The sequence below is a fragment of the Amblyomma americanum genome, chromosome 1 (genome assembly GCF_052857255.1).
Source record: "Amblyomma americanum isolate KBUSLIRL-KWMA chromosome 1, ASM5285725v1, whole genome shotgun sequence".
Taxonomy (NCBI): domain Eukaryota; kingdom Metazoa; phylum Arthropoda; class Arachnida; order Ixodida; family Ixodidae; genus Amblyomma; species Amblyomma americanum.
In genome coordinates this window covers 490,067,929-490,087,360 of record NC_135497.1, presented here as the reverse complement: position 1 = coordinate 490,087,360, position 19,432 = coordinate 490,067,929, and positions in this window count along the sequence as shown.

Sequence of the window (19,432 nt, the reverse complement as noted above, 5' to 3'; positions counted from 1 at the left end):
GATTCTACACCTGGTGGACCAAGCAAGCAGCAAGCTCCACCATGATCGCCGCCTCCTGAGAGCGGCGCGCACTATGCCAGACAGCATCGGATAAAAGGACGAGACCCAGCCTGTGTTCTCTGCACTCGCTCAGTGGCGGCGGTGGAACAAACAACGCAAGGGGAGTGGCAGCAATCCTACTTTCTGCAGCTCTTTGCCAGGCTTACCGCGATTTCACACCTAGCGGACCAAGCAAGCAGGAAGAATGACAACGATCGGAAACTCCAGATAGCGGCACGCACAACGCAAGCCAGCATCAGATAAACGAACGAGGCCCAACCTTTGTTCTTAGCACTTGCACAGCGGCGGCGCCGGCAGCAAGAACACAAGGGGTGTGGCCGAAATCCTACATTCTTATCATCCCCATGCTTATGGCTATTCGACACCTGGGCTGCGTTCCAATATTCTATACAAGACGTCTAGTGTGACGTCTAGGAAGCAGTCTACATGTCCATGTATTGGAACTTGTCTACTGCTCACGCCGCCTCGCGGCATAATAATGTAACTAAAGCTATTTTTCACAAACTGAGCAATAACGATAATTAAAACCGTGTTTTCAACAAGTTTACACATTTCTTCTGCAACGACTTTGCGCGTAAACCGGACTGGTAGATGTGCCTATCGGTCAGTCTACTTGTAGCAGACGGGACCGCTCCCCGAAGACGACGCTAAAGAGATATGAGATTATTCTTTTATTATTGATGCTAAGCTGTACATGCTCCTCGAACGTGCTCGAACAGACGGTCCTGTAAACATAAGAAAGAATACGAAAGACTGTAATCAATTTGCGCGAAATGCGATACGGCTAATATACACTGCAACAGGAAAACACATACGTGACATTAAACCTGCTGTCTGCCGCACGTGGCACTCGGAGACAGCGAGAGACCTAAATACAGCAGCGATCTTTAATCCTGCAAAGACTAAAATCAATTCGCAACATGCCGGTGTATTTGTTCTGAGAGTGTAGAGATAAAAAAGAATGCACGCGAAAGAGTTGATGCAACGAATACAGCAACAGAAGAACACATTTGTTAACCGTCACGCCAGCCGTCTTAACGCCCGTCGAGGAAACCAACGACAGCGACGAGTATTCTCTAAAATCAGTGCTAATTAAGATCCGGCATAGTCAGATGCCGGATCACGTATACAGACCTACAGCGTCCGCTGCTGTAGCAAAGCTCTCAACTGCACGATTTTCTCCTGCGTGATTCACTGCTAGGAATCACACGTCCACGAAGATTAATTAGCCACTAGTTTGCGTTCCAAATAACATAATGAAATGACTCACATTTTTACTTTCGTATACTTCGTGTGCACTCCGACGCCCGCAAGAGTACGACTCGCTCATCCGCGTACATCAGCTCCGCCATCTTTAGACAGCAAGTTAGCCTGCATCGATGTGGACTTCGGCGAAGCAGTCTCATGAGACTGCTTCGCCGAGAAATGGAACGCGTCCCAAGAAGGCGGCTGTCCGGCTAGACGTCTAAGTAGCCGTCTACTTGGGACTATTGGAACGCAGCCGTGGTGTGTTAAGCAAGCACAAAAAACTTCAACGATCGGCCCCTACATATAGCGGCGCGCACAACGCCAGCCAGCATCGAATGAAAGGACGAGACCCAACCTGTGTTCTCCGCACTTGCCCAGTGACGGCGGCGGAAGCAACAACGCAAGAGGTGCGGCCACAATCCTACACTGTGCAGGTCTTCGCCAGGCTTACCGTGATTCTACACCTAGTGGACCAAGCAACCATCAAGAACGATAACGATCGGCCCCTCCAGATAGCGGGGCGCACAGCGCCAGCCAGCATCGGATAAAAGGACGAGGCCCAGCCTGTGTTCTCTGCACTTGCTCAGTGGCGGCGGTGGAACAAACAACGCAAGGGGTGTGGCAGCAATCCCACTTTCGGCAGGTCTTTGCCAGGCTTACCGCGATTTTATACCTGGCGGACCAAGCAAGCAGCAAGAACAACAAGGATCGGACCCTCTAGATAAAGGCGCGCACAACGCCAGCCAGCATCTTATAAACTAACGAGGCCCAACCTGTGTTCTTCGCTCTTGCTCAGTGGCGGGGGCGGAAGCAACAGCGCAAGACGTGTGGCCACATTCATTCATTCTGCAGGTTTTCGCTAGGCTTACCTCGATCCAGCGCCTTGTGGACCAAGCAAGTAGCAGAACGACCACAATCGACCCCTCGAGATAGCGGCGCACACAACGCCAGCCAGTGTCCGATACAACGACGAGGCACAGCCTGTGTTCTCTGCACTTGCTCAGTGGCGGTGGTGGAAGAAGCAACGAAAGGGGTGTGGCCGCAATCCTACTTTCTGCAGGTCTCCACCAGGCTGACCGCGATTTTACACCTGGCGGGCCAAGCAAGCAGGAAAGATAACAACGATCGGAAACTCAAGATAGCGGCGTGCACAACGCCAGCTAACTTCAAATAAAAGGACGAGGCCCAGCCTGTGTTCATCGCACTTGCTGTGCGGCGGCTGTGGAAGCAATAACGCAAGAGGTGTGGCCACAATCCAACATTCTGCAGGACTTCGCCAGGCTTACCACGATTATACCCCTGGTGGACCAAGCAACCATCAAGAACGAAAACGATCGGCCCCTCCTGATAGCGGAGCGCACAACGCCAGCAAGCATCGGATAAAAGGACGAGGGTCATCTGTATTCTTCGCACTTGCTCAGTGGCAGCTGCGGATGCAACAACGCAAGAGCTTTGCCCTTATTCCTACACTCTGCAGGTTTTCGCCAGGCTTACCGCAATTCTACACATGGTGGACCAAGGAAGCAGCAAGAACGACAACGATCAGCGCCTAGAGATAACGGCGCTCACAACGCCAGCTAGCATTGAATAAAAGGACGAGGCCAAACTTGAGTTTTCGCTCGTTCTCAGTGGCGGCAGCGGAAGCAACAACGCAAGAGATGTGGCCACAATCCTACATTCTGAAGGTCTTCGCCAGGCTTACCGCTGTTCTACACATGGTGGACCAAGCAAGCAGCAAGAACGACACCGATCGGCCCCTCCAGGTAAGCGGTTCGCACTATGCCAGCCAGCATCGGATAAAGAACAAGGCCCAGCCTGCGCTCTTCGCACTTGCTCAGCGGCGGCGGTGGAAGCAACAACGCAAGAGGTGTGGCCACAATCCTGCATTCTGCAGGTCTTCGGCAGGCTTACCGCGATTTTACACCTGGCGTAACAAGCAAGCATCAAGAATGACAACGATCGGCCCCTTTAGATAGCGGCGCGCACAACGGCCGCCAGCATCGGATAGAAGGACGAGGCCCAATCCGTGTTCTTCGCACTTGCTCAGGGGTGCGGCGGCTGCAACAACGGGATGTATGTGGCCGCAATCCTACATTCTGCAGTTTTTCCCAAGGCTAATGGCGATTCTACACATTGTGGACAAAGCAAGGTGCAAGAACGATCACGATGGGCCCCTCCAGATAGCGGCGCGTACAACGCCAGCCAGCATCGGATAAAAGGACGAGACCCAACCTGTGTTTTTCACACTTGCTCAGCGGGGGCAACGGTGGAAGCAACCACGCAAGAAGTGTGGCCACAATCCGACATTCTGCAGGTCTTCGCCACGCTTATTGCTATTCTACACCTGGCGTACCAAGCAAGCAACAAGCATAACGATCGGCCCCTCCAGATAGCGGCGCCCGCAACGCCAGCCAGCATCGGATAAAAGGACGAGGGTCACCTGTATTCTTCGCACTTGCTCAGCGGCGGTGGCGGAAGCAACAACGCAAGGGCTGTGCCCTCAATCCCACATTCTGCAGGCCTTCGCCAGGCTTACCGCGATTCTACACCTGGTGGACCATGCAACCAGCAAGAGCGACATGGATCGGCTTCACCAGATAGCTGCGCGCACAACGCCAGCGAGCACCAAATAAAAGGACGAGGCCCAACCTGCGTTCTAAGCTCTTGCTCAGCGGCGGCGCCGGAAGCAACAACGCAAGAGGTGTGGCCACAATCCTACATTCTGCAGGTCTTGGCCAGGCTTAGCGCAATTCTACACCTGGTGGACCAAGCAACCAGCAAGAACGAAAACGATCGGCCCCTCCAGATAGCGGCGCGCACAACGCCTGCCAGCGTCGGATAAAAGGTCGATGGTCACTGTACTCTTCTCACTTGCTCAGCGGCGGCGGTGGAAGCGACAACGCAAGAGGTGTGGCCGCAGTCTTTTTAATTCCGCGATCTTTTAATGGCCGCGATCTTTTAATTCTCCTTTTTACCTTGGTATTCTCTTTACAAAATGCTATGCTTTTTGTTATCGTTCCCATGTTTTATCCTTGCCATGTACTGTGTTTCAATGCCCTTTCGACTTTGTTAGTCTTGTAGCAAATTGCTGGTGCTTTGTCTTATCGTTCCCATGTTTCATCCTCCGCCCTGTATTGCTTTGTTGCTCTGTTCCTAGCAGTTTCCTTTGTGCGCCGGTGCAGACTTTTCTTGTCGTCATTTTATCTTATCCCGCGTAGCAATTTCAGCAGTGGCGTCACTATGCTTTCTCGCCCAATTTAGGTATAAATGGCGCCCTTTTCTGCAATAAAAAACCAGTTGAAGTCAGCGCTGTGGTGTCTTGTCTTTCTTCGTCCTTGTCTCTGTTAGCGCTGTATCGCATAATGAATTACCAGCCAGCCCGATCTGCCACTCTTGCATGTGATTTATACTCAAACCGATAAAACTCCCCACCCTTCAAAATTGGCTCCCAACTCCTTAACGAACTAGGTCGGCAAGCTCTTCAAGCATTTCATTCTCATCCGCCTGCAATCGTTCCAACAAACAAACAGGCTTTCTCCACAACGTTATGTTTGGCTTCCGTCCAAACATTTCGGCACAAGACGTACTATTCGCCCTTAAACAGTCTCGCTTTTACACTTAGCACTGTACAGCCGCGGCGCGAACCATACGTGTCCTGGATATTCGTAAGGCTTTCTACACAATTCACCGTGACCATATCCTGATGACATTAGCCACCACGGGCTGCGGCACCCGCATATGGCGACATTTCGCCGGAAAAAGTACAGCGCAGAAAGACGGGACTAAAGGAGTGGACAGACACAGGCGCTGATTACGACTGATTATTTTATTGCTGTGATAGCGCAATAAATATGAGCCGCTAGGCACAATCAACGTGTGGCATTGCAACACTGAGTACTTCAACAAAACAGAAGGACAGGAATAAAGAGGTAAAACAAGCACTAGTCACTCAGCTGCTGAGATTATATATTTCTTTTTGAGTGATAGCTAGAGATGGCTTTCTCACCCACTTTTCTTGTTTTCATGAATCAGGAACGCTTCAACTATTTCCCGCGTGCGCTAGTCTCTATGCCTGTACAGAATTGTTACCGTACTGAAAGCTGGGATGTATTTGCACTCAAGCCAATGTAAGGCAAGATTAGTTTTCGGGGGTGGTGCAAGGAGCGTTTATATTCTGTTAAGCGTTCATTCACGCATCTTCCGGTTTATACGATGTACCATAGTCCACAAGGTAGATCAATTCTATACACTACATTTTTTCGGCACGGCACATAACGGTTTTTATCGCCTTCTCCCAACCGGCAGGTGGCCGTCTTTCACAGTTGACTTCCTTGCAAAGACGCAGCAATTTGTAAGGACCAGAAAAACGACGCGCACACCGGCTTACCTGGCTATCTTTTTCAAGTTATGCGATACCTTATGTACATAAGGTATTATCGCAAAGACACGGCTGTGCACATCTTTACGGGGGGCACTTTTTCTTCTTGGTTGGAAGTCGGCAGGCATCTTTTCCGCCAATGTCAAATGATGTATTCCGGAAAACCAGCGATTCCCAGCCTCATTATATGGCTTTTCTTGCTGGCTTGCATTTGATGGCAGCATTATCTAGATATATCTTTTTTAAAGGCGTCTGTCACAATGCAACGTTTAACTAGATTTGAGTGCGAGGATTAGTAGGGTAAAGATCCTTTTGTGTTCCCATGTCTCTCCAATTAACCCTGTCCTTTGCCGGCTGCATCCACCCTTTGCCTGCAAACTTCTTAATCTCATCCGTCCACCTAACTTTCTGCCGCCCCCTGCTACGCCTATTTTCTCTTGGAATCCACTCCGTCACCCTTTACGACCAGCGGTTATCTTGCCTTCCCATTACAAGCCCTGCCCAAGCTCATTTCTTCCTCTTGATTTCGACTAGGATGTCCTTAACCCGCGTTATTTCACTCAACCACTCTGCCCGCTTCCGGTTTCTTAACGTTACACCTATCATTTTTCTTTCCATTGGTCACTGCGTTGTTCTTAACTTAAGCTGAACTCTTTTCCTTAGCCTCCACGTTTCTGCCCCGTAGGTGAGTACCGGTAATATGCAGCTGTTGTAGACTTTTCTCTTGAGGGAAATTGGTAAACTTCCACTCATGATCTGAGAGAACCTGTCATATGCGCTCCACCCCATTCTTATCCTTCTAGTTATTCCCTCTCATGATCTGGATCAGCTGCCACTACCTGCCCAAGTAGACGTATTCCTTCTCAACTTCCAGGCTCTCGCTGCCAATTGTGAACTGCTGTTCTCTTGCTAGACTGGTGAACATTACCTTGGTTTTCTCCGTGTTTATTTTAGACCCAGCGTTCTGCTCTGCCTGTCTAACTCATTTATCATGATTTGCAGTTCACCACCTGAGTGACTCAGCAAGGCAATGTCATCAGGGAATCGCAGATTATTTAAGTATTCTCCATTTTTCTTATTCCCAGCTATTCCAATTCATGCCTTGGAATACCTCCTGTAAACAGGCGGTGAATAGCATTAGCGAGATCGTGTCTCCTTACCTGACGCCCTTCCTTATTGAAATTTTATTGCTGGCTTTATGGAGGGCTAAAATAGCTGTGCAGTTGCGATATGTACCTTCTAGTATTTTGACATAAGGCTCTTCTACCACCTAATTACGCAATGCCTGTATGACTGCTGAGGTTTCCACTGAGTCGAACGCTTTCTGATAATCAATGAAGGCTATACAGAGAGGTTGGTTATACACCGCGCATTTCTCTGTCACCTGACTGATAGTGCGAATATGATCTATGATCTATTGTGGAATATCCTTTACGAAAGCCTCACTGATCATTTGGTTGATTAAAGTCTAAGGTTACCCTGACTCTATTAGGGATTACCTTTGTAAATGCTTTGTAGGCAACGGTTAGTAAGCTGATCGGTCTCTAATTTTTCAAGTCCTTGGCGTCTCCCTTCTTATGAATTAAGATAATGTTTGCATTCTTCCAAGCTTCTGGTACAGTCGAGATCATAAGGCATTGCGTATACAGGGTGGCTGGTTTTTCTAGCACGAAGTCCCCTTCATCCTTCAACAAATCAGCTGTTACCTGACCCTCCCCAGCTGCTTTTCCCCTTTCCATTGCTCCTAAGGCTTTCTTTACTTCCTCTTTCGTTACTGGCGGGATGACGCATTGCTCTGCACTACTGCCTTTCTCATTAACTCTCTGACTACATTGGCTACTATACAGATTTTTGTAGAACTCTTCGGCTACGTTAACTCTCTTATCCATATTGCTAATGACATTGCCCTCCTTGTCTCTAAACGCATACAGCTGGTGTTTGCCTATGCCTAGTTTCCTCTTCGCCGCTTTTAGGCTACCTTCGTTCTTTAGAGCGTGCTCGATTCTCTCCATATTAAACTCCTTATGTCGGCTACCTTGCACTTATTCATTATCTTCGATAGCTCTGTCAGATCTATTCCGTCGGCAGGGTTAGACGCTCTCATGCTTTGGCGTTTCTTAATGAGATCTTTCGTCACCTGAGATAGCTTTCCGGGATCCTGTCGAACTGTTCTACCGCCTACTTCTGCTGCGCACTCCGTAATGATGGCTGTCCGATTATCGTTCATTGCATGAACATCAAGATCGTCTTCCTCCGTTAAACCCGAGCATCTGTTCTGCAACGCTATCTTAAAGTCCTGCACTTTCCCTCTTACGGCTAACTCGTTAATGGACTTCCTCTTCACTAGCTTCTTCCGTTCTCTCTTCAAGTCTACGCTAATTCGAGACCTTGCCATTCTGTGGCCCAATCATTTCGCAGAAATTGGAGTGCGTTTTTTTTCAGCCATCATCATCATCATCAGCCTCCCTACGCCCACCGCAGGGCAAAGGCCTCTCCCATGTCTCTCCAATCAACCCTGTCCTTTGCCAGCTGCGGCCACCGTATCCCTACAAACTTCTTATTCTCATCCGGTCAGATAACCTTCTACAGTTTCCTGCTACGCTAGTATTCTGTTGTAATCCGCTCCGTTACCCTTAAAGACAAGCGGCTTTCTTGACTTCGCAACACATGCATCCGATAGTTTCAGGGATAATGCTCAGTCACTCCTTCAAATTGATCGCGATGAGGTTTACGCACATCCATTTTTCGTATACTTGCTTCAGGTTGCCGCTGAACTTCATGACGGCCTAGTGGCAGTGTCAACAACAGGTGAAATCAAGAGGGCGTTAGACTCCATGAAACGAGGCTCAGCGCCTGGGCTACATGGCCTTCCTGTCCAGCTCCATTCACAATTCTGGCATAATGCATTACGCATTTTCTCGGATGTGTTCTTTTTAATGTGCTTCACTCAGTGTGTGTTTTCCTGAATCTCTCAAAAGACGCTGCATTGCCCTTACTCCTAAAAAGTCTGACTCCTCGACAAGTCCGGCAGATTGGCGCCCTTTCACCCTTTTAAATTCTGGTTACAAAGTATAAGCTAAATTACTCTCGTCGTAATTCGGCTCTCTTCCCGTCTATCATTTCCTGCCACCAGGCCTGCTTCATCCCAGGTCGCGAATACATGATTTATCTCCCGTAACGCGAGATATCCTAGAGTATATCCGGCGGTGCGCTCAGGTCTTGTTTGCTACGATAAAGGGAACATGCTCGCCTATTTTAGAGCAAGCGTATATTTACGGTACTCTCGATGCTTTCGGCTTCCCACCTCCTTTTGTCCTTCTCGTTTAAAGAATGTACAGGGATATTTCAAGCACTCTGTTCCTCGATGGCCGAGATGTACCGCATTTGGTGTTTCCGCGGCGTCCGTCAAGGATGTTCGATTACCCCACTTATTGATACGTAAGCACCGGAAGTCTATGTTGATGCCGGCAGTTGGTCCACTGTGACGTCACTTGGGTTTGCGTTCCCCAATTTTAATGGCGGCAGTGATATTTGGTAACAGCGATGATGATAATGATACCGATGATGGTGAAAGCAATAGGGATAGTCGGTCAGAGCGTGGTCGGGGTTAATGGTGATGATAGTAATGATGACGATAGCGATCGCAGAAAAGGCCCTGCATTGAAACCCCGTAAAGGTCCTGACTTCGAAAATGGCGAAAGTCGTGGGTTCGAGTCCCGCAAAAGTAAGACATGTGAAGTCACGAGTGTGTGATGTGATAAGTGGATGGCGTCATAAGGTGTGACGTTATAAGCATGTGACTTCATAGGTCGATGGCGATACAACACAAGACATCATGAGCATGTGAGGCCATAAGTCGACGCCACAAGGTAGATGACGTCACGTGTGATGTCATGAGAGCCGATGTGGTCACACGGTATGGACGTCATGACTATATTGTCACGAATCTATGATTCACAAGGTAAGATAGGAACGGAAAAGGCTTTCGGATTTCCACTGTTAGCAGACTGAAGTGCAATCCTGCAATTTTTTGTCCTAGCATTGGAGCATTTCCCCTCGGCAGACAGGCGCCACATCCAGGTGGTACGCGTTACCACTTACGCAGATGATATCACTCGCTACTTTGCTGGCAAATGCGGCCTCCTTGAAGCTTCAAATGTTTTTGGAGAATACGCCTCCATGTCTGGGGCTGCTCTTAAATACTCAAAGTGTGACTACATTTTGGTGGGGTCTCACCAAATTCGTATCACATATTCGCCACCTTTGTAGTGGTGCGCGCAGGTGCACATTTCAAGCGTGACCTACGACTATGCTAGAACATTGTATGGTGCGTTCTCTTCAGTTGTAGAGGGAAATAAAGCTCGTGTGCGAAGGGCGCTGAGATTTGACCGGCCTCTGCTTCATAGGCACTATCTCGTTCACTCCGCCATGCAGGGGGCGTTCTGCTACCTACGTCATTGTTAAACCGCCCCTCCTTGTCATAAGCCGTGTGAAAAGCAAAAAAAATTAAAACATATTTTTTGAGGAAAGGAAGTGGCACTGTAACTGTCTCACATATTTCGCTCGACATCCAAACCGCGCCGTAAATGAAACGATAAAGAAGGGAATCATAAAAAGAAAGAAAGAGGTGCCGTAGTGGAGGGCTCCGGAATAATTTCGACCACCTAGGGAGAGAGAGATAAAGCTGTCATTTAGCCCAGGCCAAGCACGGCCTTACTGCACTAGATGCCCGACAGTCCATGTCACTCCAGCACATCCGAGGCCTGCGTGGTGGCGCTCTTCTGCCGGTGCGGTTGCGTCGCGCGCAGGGGCCTCCCTTTTCTCACAGGTGGAGACCTCCCAGCCCGGCAGGGAAGAATCAGCCGAACACTCCATGAGTACGTATATGTGTTAGGGTACCAATGGGATGGGAGCCCAAGGTACAGAATGGTGTGAAGGCACCCGGGTGCATGCGGGGTAGTAGAGAGGGGTTGGGGAGAGTTCGGATCTGCAGACTCGGGATGTTCAACGTGCACTGACCGTGCTGGCACACGGACGCATTTTGCATTTCGCCTCCATCGAAACGCGGCCGCCGTGATAAGGTTCGAAGCCGGGCACTCCGGCTCACTAGACGAACGCCTTAACCACTGAGCCAGTAGTTTTTTTCTTTTCATTGTCAGGCGCATCCCACATTTTTATACAACCACTAGAACGAGGAGCATTTGCCTTCAAAAATTTTTTTGTCGCGCCCTCGCTGTTAGCTTTGAAGGGTATTTTGCGTATCTTGCTGGGGGAATCCTCACCGGAGCGTAACCTGAAGCTGTATTTTTGAGCCCATTGCGATTTTGATCTCGCGGCACCATCTTGATAATGGAACTCAAACAGAGCAGCCTACAGCTTTCTATTTATTTATTTATTTATTTATTTACCCTAAAGACCCAGAAGAGGGCATTACATAGGGGGGAATGATGAAAAGAAAGCACACATAACAAATCAACTCATAACAAATGATGGTAAATATACAGGGGGCAGAGTTGGGGTAACGTTTGGTTAAGCGCAGTATAACATAATGAAACCACAAAATTCAACACGTTCAAACAAGTGAGTAATAATTAGGGCAAAATAAGTAACTAAAAATACAATAGCACATAAAAGAGGCTCCGGAGCTGTTCAGCACACAAGAAATGGCAAAGCAAAAAAGGACCGCCAAAAAGTCACGGACACGGTAAATCATTCAGCACTCATGACGCATTTTCCGTGTTCAGAAATGTTAGTAAAGCTGTTTGAAAAGATGATAATTCAGTATGGCCGGCAATGCTGGGAGGCAATGAGTTCCATTCATTTATTGACAAAACCAGCGGTGACCTGATATTTTAGTGTGCGAGCGAAAATCGGACGTACCTTATGCGCATGATCCAGGCGAGCTGAACAATGAGGTGCAGGAACGATATGATTTCGGGAGAATGGCGTTTCGCTATAGTATAAGGTGTGAAATAATGACAACCGGGCGAACTTTCTACGTGTAGCAAGAGGTTGAAGATTCATGGCTCGCTTCATTGCTGATACGCTTTGATGACGTGAGTAGGATGACAGTATGAATCTGACGGCTTTATATTGTACTGCTTCTAGAGCATTTGTAAGAATCGCGTGGGAGGGGCTCCATATAACAGAAGCGTATTCAACAGATGATCTCATAAGCGTTGTATAAGCGCTGTGCCGTGTTTCAGCGTTCGCAAAGGGTAAACGGCGTTTCAAGAGACCAATTTTTAAAGGCTTTATTAGTTATGTATTCAATGTGAGCATCCCAGGTTAAGTTCTGACTGAAAAACACTCCCAGATATTTTATACACGACACGGAGTCAATTCCACTATTATTTAACCGATAATTATTCTGTGATGTTTCTGCTACGCTAGAGAATCTTACATGCTTAGTTTCACTGACATTAATATCCATCTGCCACGTTGAACACCATTCAGTTAGTTCTGTTAGATCTGATTGGAGAGCTAGTGCATCAGTCGGGGGGGTTATCTGCCTGTATATTACGCAGTCGTCTGCGAAAAGCCGTATTGATGAAGTAATATAAGAGGCTATGTCGTTTATATAAATTAGAAAAAGTAATGGCCCTAATACTGAGCCCTGTGGGACACCGGATAATACGCGAGTGGGTTTAGAAATGAGGTTCTCAATTTTGACCGACTGGTAACGATCGGTTAGGAATTGCTCGATCCATGTAGTTGTTTTGTCGTCGAGCTGTAAATTTCGGGTCTTTAGCAGTAAGCGTTTGTGGGCAACATGGTCAAAAGCTTTTGTAAAGTCAATGAAAATGGCGTTTGTGAGATGAGGCATGTGTAGGGATTGGTGAAGGTCAGTCACAAGCTCAAAGAATTGCGACTGGCATGATCGGTTTTGCCGGAATCCGTGCTGGTTCTCGAGAAGTAAGTTATTTAGGTTCAGATGGTTCATGATGTGGGAAAAGAAGATATGCTCTAGTAGTTTGCAGCAGATACAAGTAAGTGAGATAGGCCTGAAGTTGTTTGGATCGGTGTTACTTCCTGATTTGTGTACGGGAATGATGTGTGCTTGTTTCCAGTCGTCCGGGAGCTGTCCTGTATCCAGAGATTGTTGAAATATCAGCGCCAGCAAACCAGATGATTCGTGACATGTTAGTTCCAGAATCTTTGTACTGATCCCATCGGGTCCTGGGGCCTTTTTTAGTTCTAGCTTGTAGATTGCGCGGGCGACGCCATTTGTTGTGATAGTAATAGGTGCAAATTGAAACCGTATGTACGTTGGAGAAATGGGCGGTAAATTATCTGTGGGGAGTTCATTTGTGAACATGTCACTAAAAGATTTGTTGAAGATTTCGGCGCACTCATCTAACGGTAAGGGCGAGCCCTCTCCTGTAGTTAGTGCTGGTAAAATGTTGCTGCTTTTAGGATTTACAGTGCGCCAAAACTTTTTGGGATTACTTTTTAATAGTTTCGGAAGTGTGTCGTTATAGTATTTTTGTTTCTTTTCTTCGAGTTTTCTTTCAGTAAGCGCAGCAATTTCCTTATATTTCATCCAGTCGAGTGGTGCATTGGTTCTTGAAGCTCTTCTGTATACCCTCTTTTTTCTGTTTAAGTACCTCTTGCATTCGTTAGTGAACCAGGGATCATTTATTCGGTTTGAGATTGTGAATTTGGGAACGCATATCTTCTCAAGTTCTTTTATTTATCACAAAATAAGCACCAGTTTTCATTCGTAGTACGTTTAGTGAAGTCGTGGCGGAAATCAGCTGCTAAGCTTGTTAGAATGCTATTCATTTTAGGTATATCTGCCCGTGCGTAATCCAGTATCTCTTTGCTGATCCTTGCGTTATCAGGGCGAGGCAAGCTGAAGCGGCAATGAATAATCTTGTGGTCGCTGATTTCCTCCAGCACAGAAGCAGACGCATGGTCAGGATGGTTGGTGAAAACTAGATCTAAGGTATCATCGCCGCGTGTGGGTTCACGAACCAGCTGAGTTAGTTTGATAAAGTTGCAACAGATTGAGAAAGCAAATACATTCGGCTCGGTTATTATGATGGCTGACAGAATAATCCAACCAGTTGATAGAAGGATAGTTGAAATCTCCGCACAGGACAAGAATAGATTTGGGATGTTTAAGTGTTATCTGCTCTAAGGCTTCATTCAGGGAATCAGTAAAATCAGATGCCGAGTCAGGAGGTCTGTAAAGAACTCCTAAGATAATTTTTCTAGTTCCAACATGTGCCGAGACCCAAATCATTTCCAGTCCTGTGTCAAGATGTACAACGGTCGGGCGGAATTCCTTTTTTATTGTTATGATTACTCCTCCCCCTCGAGAACCGATCCTATCTTTACGAAAAATTTGAAACGAAGGCGGAAATGACAATTCAGAGTCGGGGATGTCGTCCGAAAGCCAGGTTTCACTGCCGACAATGACATCCGCGGAACATGTGTAGATGAATGAATTGAGAGCATGAAGCTTCGGTAGTATACTGCGGAAGTTTGCCAAGAGAACCTTCAGTGGCCCTTTTCCGGCATGTAAGAGCGGTATATAGCCTCTGACGTCAACGTCGTCGCAGACCATGTGGTGGGCATTATTTATTTATTTATTTATTTATTTATTTATTTATTTATTTATTTATTTATTTATTTATTTATTTATTTATTTATTTATTACTGCGGAGTAGCTGGACTCCAAGCAGGGGTGAGCACAGACGGAAGTAAAAAATAAACCAGATATCGACGAGCGTAATGCAAATGCAAATCGACGATGCAAAAAAAGGAAGCAAAATCAAGAGTTTCACATACAAAGGGCTCTGAAATTATAAACAAACGTTTGTACATTCAGGCTATTCACTACTGATATGCTTGGGTATCGGGACCAAGGTCTTCACCGCATGACGATGAACTCTGCAGACGATGGAGAGAAGCCTTCAGGAGGGTTGGTAAACTTGAAGGTTTATTTACATATTTACAAGAGAAGCAGGGAGACCAAAAGTCAGAGATGAAGCTACATATTTACAACAGAACCAGGGAGACCCAAAAGTCAGAGAGGGAGTGCCGCGAAACCAGCCAAATCGCGGCTTAAATACAGTGGATATTCCCTAGGCACCTAGCTAGGGAAACCGGTGGCTGATCAAGCGTCCAATGGGCAGACACACTCTTCATAGTCTCTTCCCTAACCCCCTGACCGCTCCGCCCCCACAAACACGTGCACAGGCGATAAGGAATCCTGGCGCCTTGAGTTCCTGGAATCCTGTTTCCGCCCGGTTAAGCAGGTGCACAAGGTCGTTGGCTTAGCAGGCGGTGATCCTCTCCGTGTAAAGATGCGTCCTGACGCCCCCGGGCATTCCAGAGGGTAAGATGAATCAGCCGTGTCCGCCTCCGCTTTGTCTGGCCGCACGTGCAAGCGAGCGAGGCGGGTTCGGCGCCTTTGTTCGCGTCTTTCTGCCGGTCCACGTGAGGGCGCAGTTTGGGAGCAATGCCGCATTCCATACTCCGGACGACCGGATGAGAGGCCTTTCGTCACAGCTCACAGTCGCCAGGAGCCGTTCCTAATCCTCTTCTCAGTACGACAGCACTTTTGGGTCAAATATAGTTCGATGGCGCCTGCCGGGCTCGTCTGTTCCCGCTGTCGGGGCCTCCGATCACAACAATCCGTCCGCCGCCAAGAAGACGCCACGAAGTGGTTGCAGCTGGTCGGTGCACCACGAATGGGCGTCAGAGTCCCAGTCGGCCTCGTAGTAATCAGTCCACTTGACCTGCACAGCTGGCAAGGGTCCTCAACGGAGCATTAGCGATCCGATCTGAGCTCAGCCCCTACCTCCGGCTAGGCAGCACGCGGCCAGCCTCAGAACATTGCCAGGTCTTTAATACAGAGCCATATGGCTGCAAATTTTGGATGACTTAACCCTCGCCAACAGCTCACGCCCGGAAGTCTGCTGAACCAGAACTAGTTCCGCTTTGTCTTTCCTTTTTTCGCAAGAGACATGCGTCTGAAATTTGGTAAGAAACTTTTTTTCGGCAATGAGGTAGGTACGGAGAAGCAAGAAAAAAAAACAAAAACCAAAATTGATACGGTAGCTTTTCTCGAGCATTAGGGCATTTTACGCCAGATTATGCAGGAAAGCTACGACTGAGACCGTCGGCATTCCCGTTTTCCCGCCCTTTTCGGTAGCGGTAGCCCGACTGAGTCACTGGTAGAGGACCGACTACGTCCCCCACCAAACGACAGAAGGGTTCTCTAATCACGGGCACTAGCTTCATCGGAGCCTTCCTTAAATCCCCTGGCTTTCCGACACGCTGACAGGTGTCGCAGGACTTTACAAACTGCTTGACATCCCTGACGCAGCCAGGCCCATAAAACTCCTGTAGAAGCCTAGCTTTAATTTTCTTAACTCCAAGGTGGCAAGACCAACCCCCACCATGCCACAAATTAAGGATGCCTGCGCGGTATTTCTGCGGCACCACGAGCTGATCGAACTGGACCCCCTTTGAGTCCTTGTACTCGGCGTCGCATCTGTTCCTGCCGCGAGCCTCTCCGCTCGTCTCAGAAGCATCGCCTCCTGGGTTTGTCCCTGCCCGACCCGTCGTGGGAGAGCCTTCGTTCTTCCTACGATTTACTTCAGCTGCAATCTCGAGAGCCTTCGCGCGAGTGAGCGCTTGGACGGTTCGATCGCCGAAACTACGACCCTCTTCTTGAAGCATCTGCTCCGACCGATTTGAAAAAAGGTACGGAAATTTTTCCGGTAGATTCGGTGATACCGCTGCCTCCGTTTCCAGAACGCCAAACGGGCCCTCTATTCTAACTCGTGCGATCGGCAAGCAGGAGCTATTCTCTTCGGCCACCTGCCTAATCCCTGCACATTCCCCAGTAAAATCAGCTGCGTTCACGTACGTGGGGTGGATAAGGTCCATGGTGGCCGCGGAGTCCCTCAGAACCCGGCACGGTTTTCCATTAACCTGCATGTCTTTCAGGTAGGGCTCTAGCAGGCGCATGTTCTCATCGCCCGCCTCCACTAAGGAGAGAACGATTTCCTGCTTCCTGCAAGCGTGGGCGAAGTGACCGGGCTCGTGACAACGGAAACACACTGGTTTCTTTCTGGCTTCAAAAGCCTTATCCCTCTCTTTTTCTGTCGCCCCCTTTGGGGGGTTAGATATATTGATTCTGCTTTTTGGCCCTCGTTCCGCTCCCAGTTGCGGCTTGCTGCCCCTCCTGTCTGGATCCGTGCAAATTTCTTTTCTACTTTGGGGCTTACGGGGGCACGCGCACCCTCTGCTACGCTCTTGGCATAGAACTCTTCGGCCAGCTCTGCTGCACTTTCTAGGGTTTTATTTCCCGGCCTGTCCTGCACCCACACGCGCATTTCTTCCCTCAAAGAGCCAAAAAACTGCTCCAGGCAGATCACCTCTATTACTTTATCGTGAGTTCCGTAAGCCTGTTCTCCCTTTAGCCATTCCTTCAGGTCTGCCTTAAGGTTATACGCAAAATCCGGGAATGACTGGTTAGGCTGTGTTCTGGCTTCCCTGAAGCGGCGCCGAAAGGCCTCTGCGGACAGGCGATACTTTTTTAGGAGTGCTGCCTTTACTTTACCAGAGTCTGCCGCCTCTTCTTTTGCCAGACGAGCGAGTACTTGGGCCGCCTCACATGGAAGAATGGTCAGAAGTTTCTGCGGCCAAGACTCGGTCGGGAACTCGCAACTTTCACATGCCCGCTCAAAGTTCACGAGAAAGCGCCTATGTCCTCTCCAAGTTTGTACGCTTGCAAGAGGTCCTTTATTTTTATTTTTGATGCTGCCTGGCTTGCCTCTGTGTTCGGCACCTCTAGCCTAGTGCGTTCTGCCTGTGCAGCCTGACCTATCTGTAGATCGAGCCGTTTTTTCTCAATCTCTCTTTCATGCTCTCTTTCCCGCTCTTCGCGCTTCCTTTCGTGCTCTTCGCGCTTCCTTTTTTCTTCATCATCTCGCTTGTTTTGTTCCCTTTCCTTCTCCAACTCCTCCTTAATTAGCTCCCAACATTCTACTATCTCCTCCTCGTCCGCACCGGAATCCTCAATTGCCCTAATCAATTCAGGTTTTCTACGGATCGACCCACAATCAATGCCCAATTCCCCGCATACGAGAACAAGGTCTGGTTTGCGCAGCTTCTTCCAGTCCATGACTATTTAAGCAACGGCAAGTCTCTACTCACGTGGTCAGAGGACCCCCGGCTGCCTCTTATACCAACCTTCGATTACCTAGGCTAACAATCTTCCAAAGTTGTAAAACCAGGCAATGCTCCAAGAGAAAGACCGCGCACTTTCCATACCAGAGTCAGGACCAGGCGCAGACCATCCCCCGCTGCCAACCAGTTGATATGCTTGGGGTATCGGGACCGAGGTCTTCACCGCATGACGATCAACTCTGCAGACGACGGAGGGAAGCCTTCAGGAGGGTTGGTAAACTTGAAGGTTTATTTACATATTTACAAGAGAAGCAAGGAGACCAAAAGTCAGAGATGAAGCTACATATTTACAACAGAACCAGGGAGACCCAAAAGTCAGAGAGGGAGTGCCGCGAAACCAGCCAAATCGCGGCTTAAATACAGTGGATATTCCCTAGGCACCTAGCTAGGGAAACCGGTGGCTGATCAAGCGTCCAATGGGCAGACACACTCTTCATAGTCTCTTCCCTAACCCCGTGACCGCTCCGCCCCCACAAACACGTGCACAGGCGATAAGCAATCCTGGCGCCTTGAGTTCCTGGAATCCTGTTTCCGACCGGTTGAGCAGGTGCACAAGGTCGTTGGCTTAGCAGGCGGTGATCCTCTCCGTGTAAAGATGCGTCCTGACGCCCCCGGGCATTCCAGAGGGTAAGATGAATCAGCCGTGTCCGCCTCCGCTTTGTCTGGCCGCACGTGCAAGCGAGCGAGGCGGGTTCGGCGCCTTTGTTCGCGTCTTTCTGCCGGTCCACGTGAGGGCGCAGTTTGGGAGCAATGCCGCATTCCATACTCCGGACGACCGGATGAGAGGCCTTTCGTCACAGCTCACAGTCGCCAGGAGCCGTTCCTAATCCTCTTCTCAGTACGACATCACCTTTGGGTCAAATATAGTTCGATGGCGCCTGCCGGGCTCGTCTGTTCCCGCTGTCGGGGCCTCCGATCACAACACTACACACTTCGGCAATTTATTCCACTCTCTAATCGATTTTGCAAAAAATGAGTGTTTAATTATATTTTAATATGCACGAAATTCTTTTACCTTTTTTCTATGGTTATAACGCGTCCTTGCTCCCGAAACAGGAGTAATATACTCATTAGTGTTTATTTTAATCAGATTATTATACATTAGGTACAGAAATTTCAACTTAGCTTCAGTCCGCCTTGTCTACACAGATTCTAGGCAAATAGAATTGATCATTGCTCTTGCACTACCTGTTGGTTTGTATCTGTTGCAAATGAACCGGGATGCGATCCCTTGCACTCTCTCTTGTTTGGAAATATTTTTGGCTGTAAATGGGTCTCATAAACAACAGGCATATTCTAGACGAGGCCGCACCAAACCCTTACACGCTGCCAGTGCCGCGTGTTTTGGGGCCTTTGGCAGTTTACGCCTCAAACACCATACACTCTTCAGAGCTTTCCCGAAAGTAATATTGATGTGGCCATCCGAGTTGAGGCGATTAGTTATCTGAACTCCAAGGTATTTTACAGACGAGGATTCTGGAAATGGTACTCCAGCTATACAATATGAATGAGCCAAAACAGTTTTCTTCTTACAAA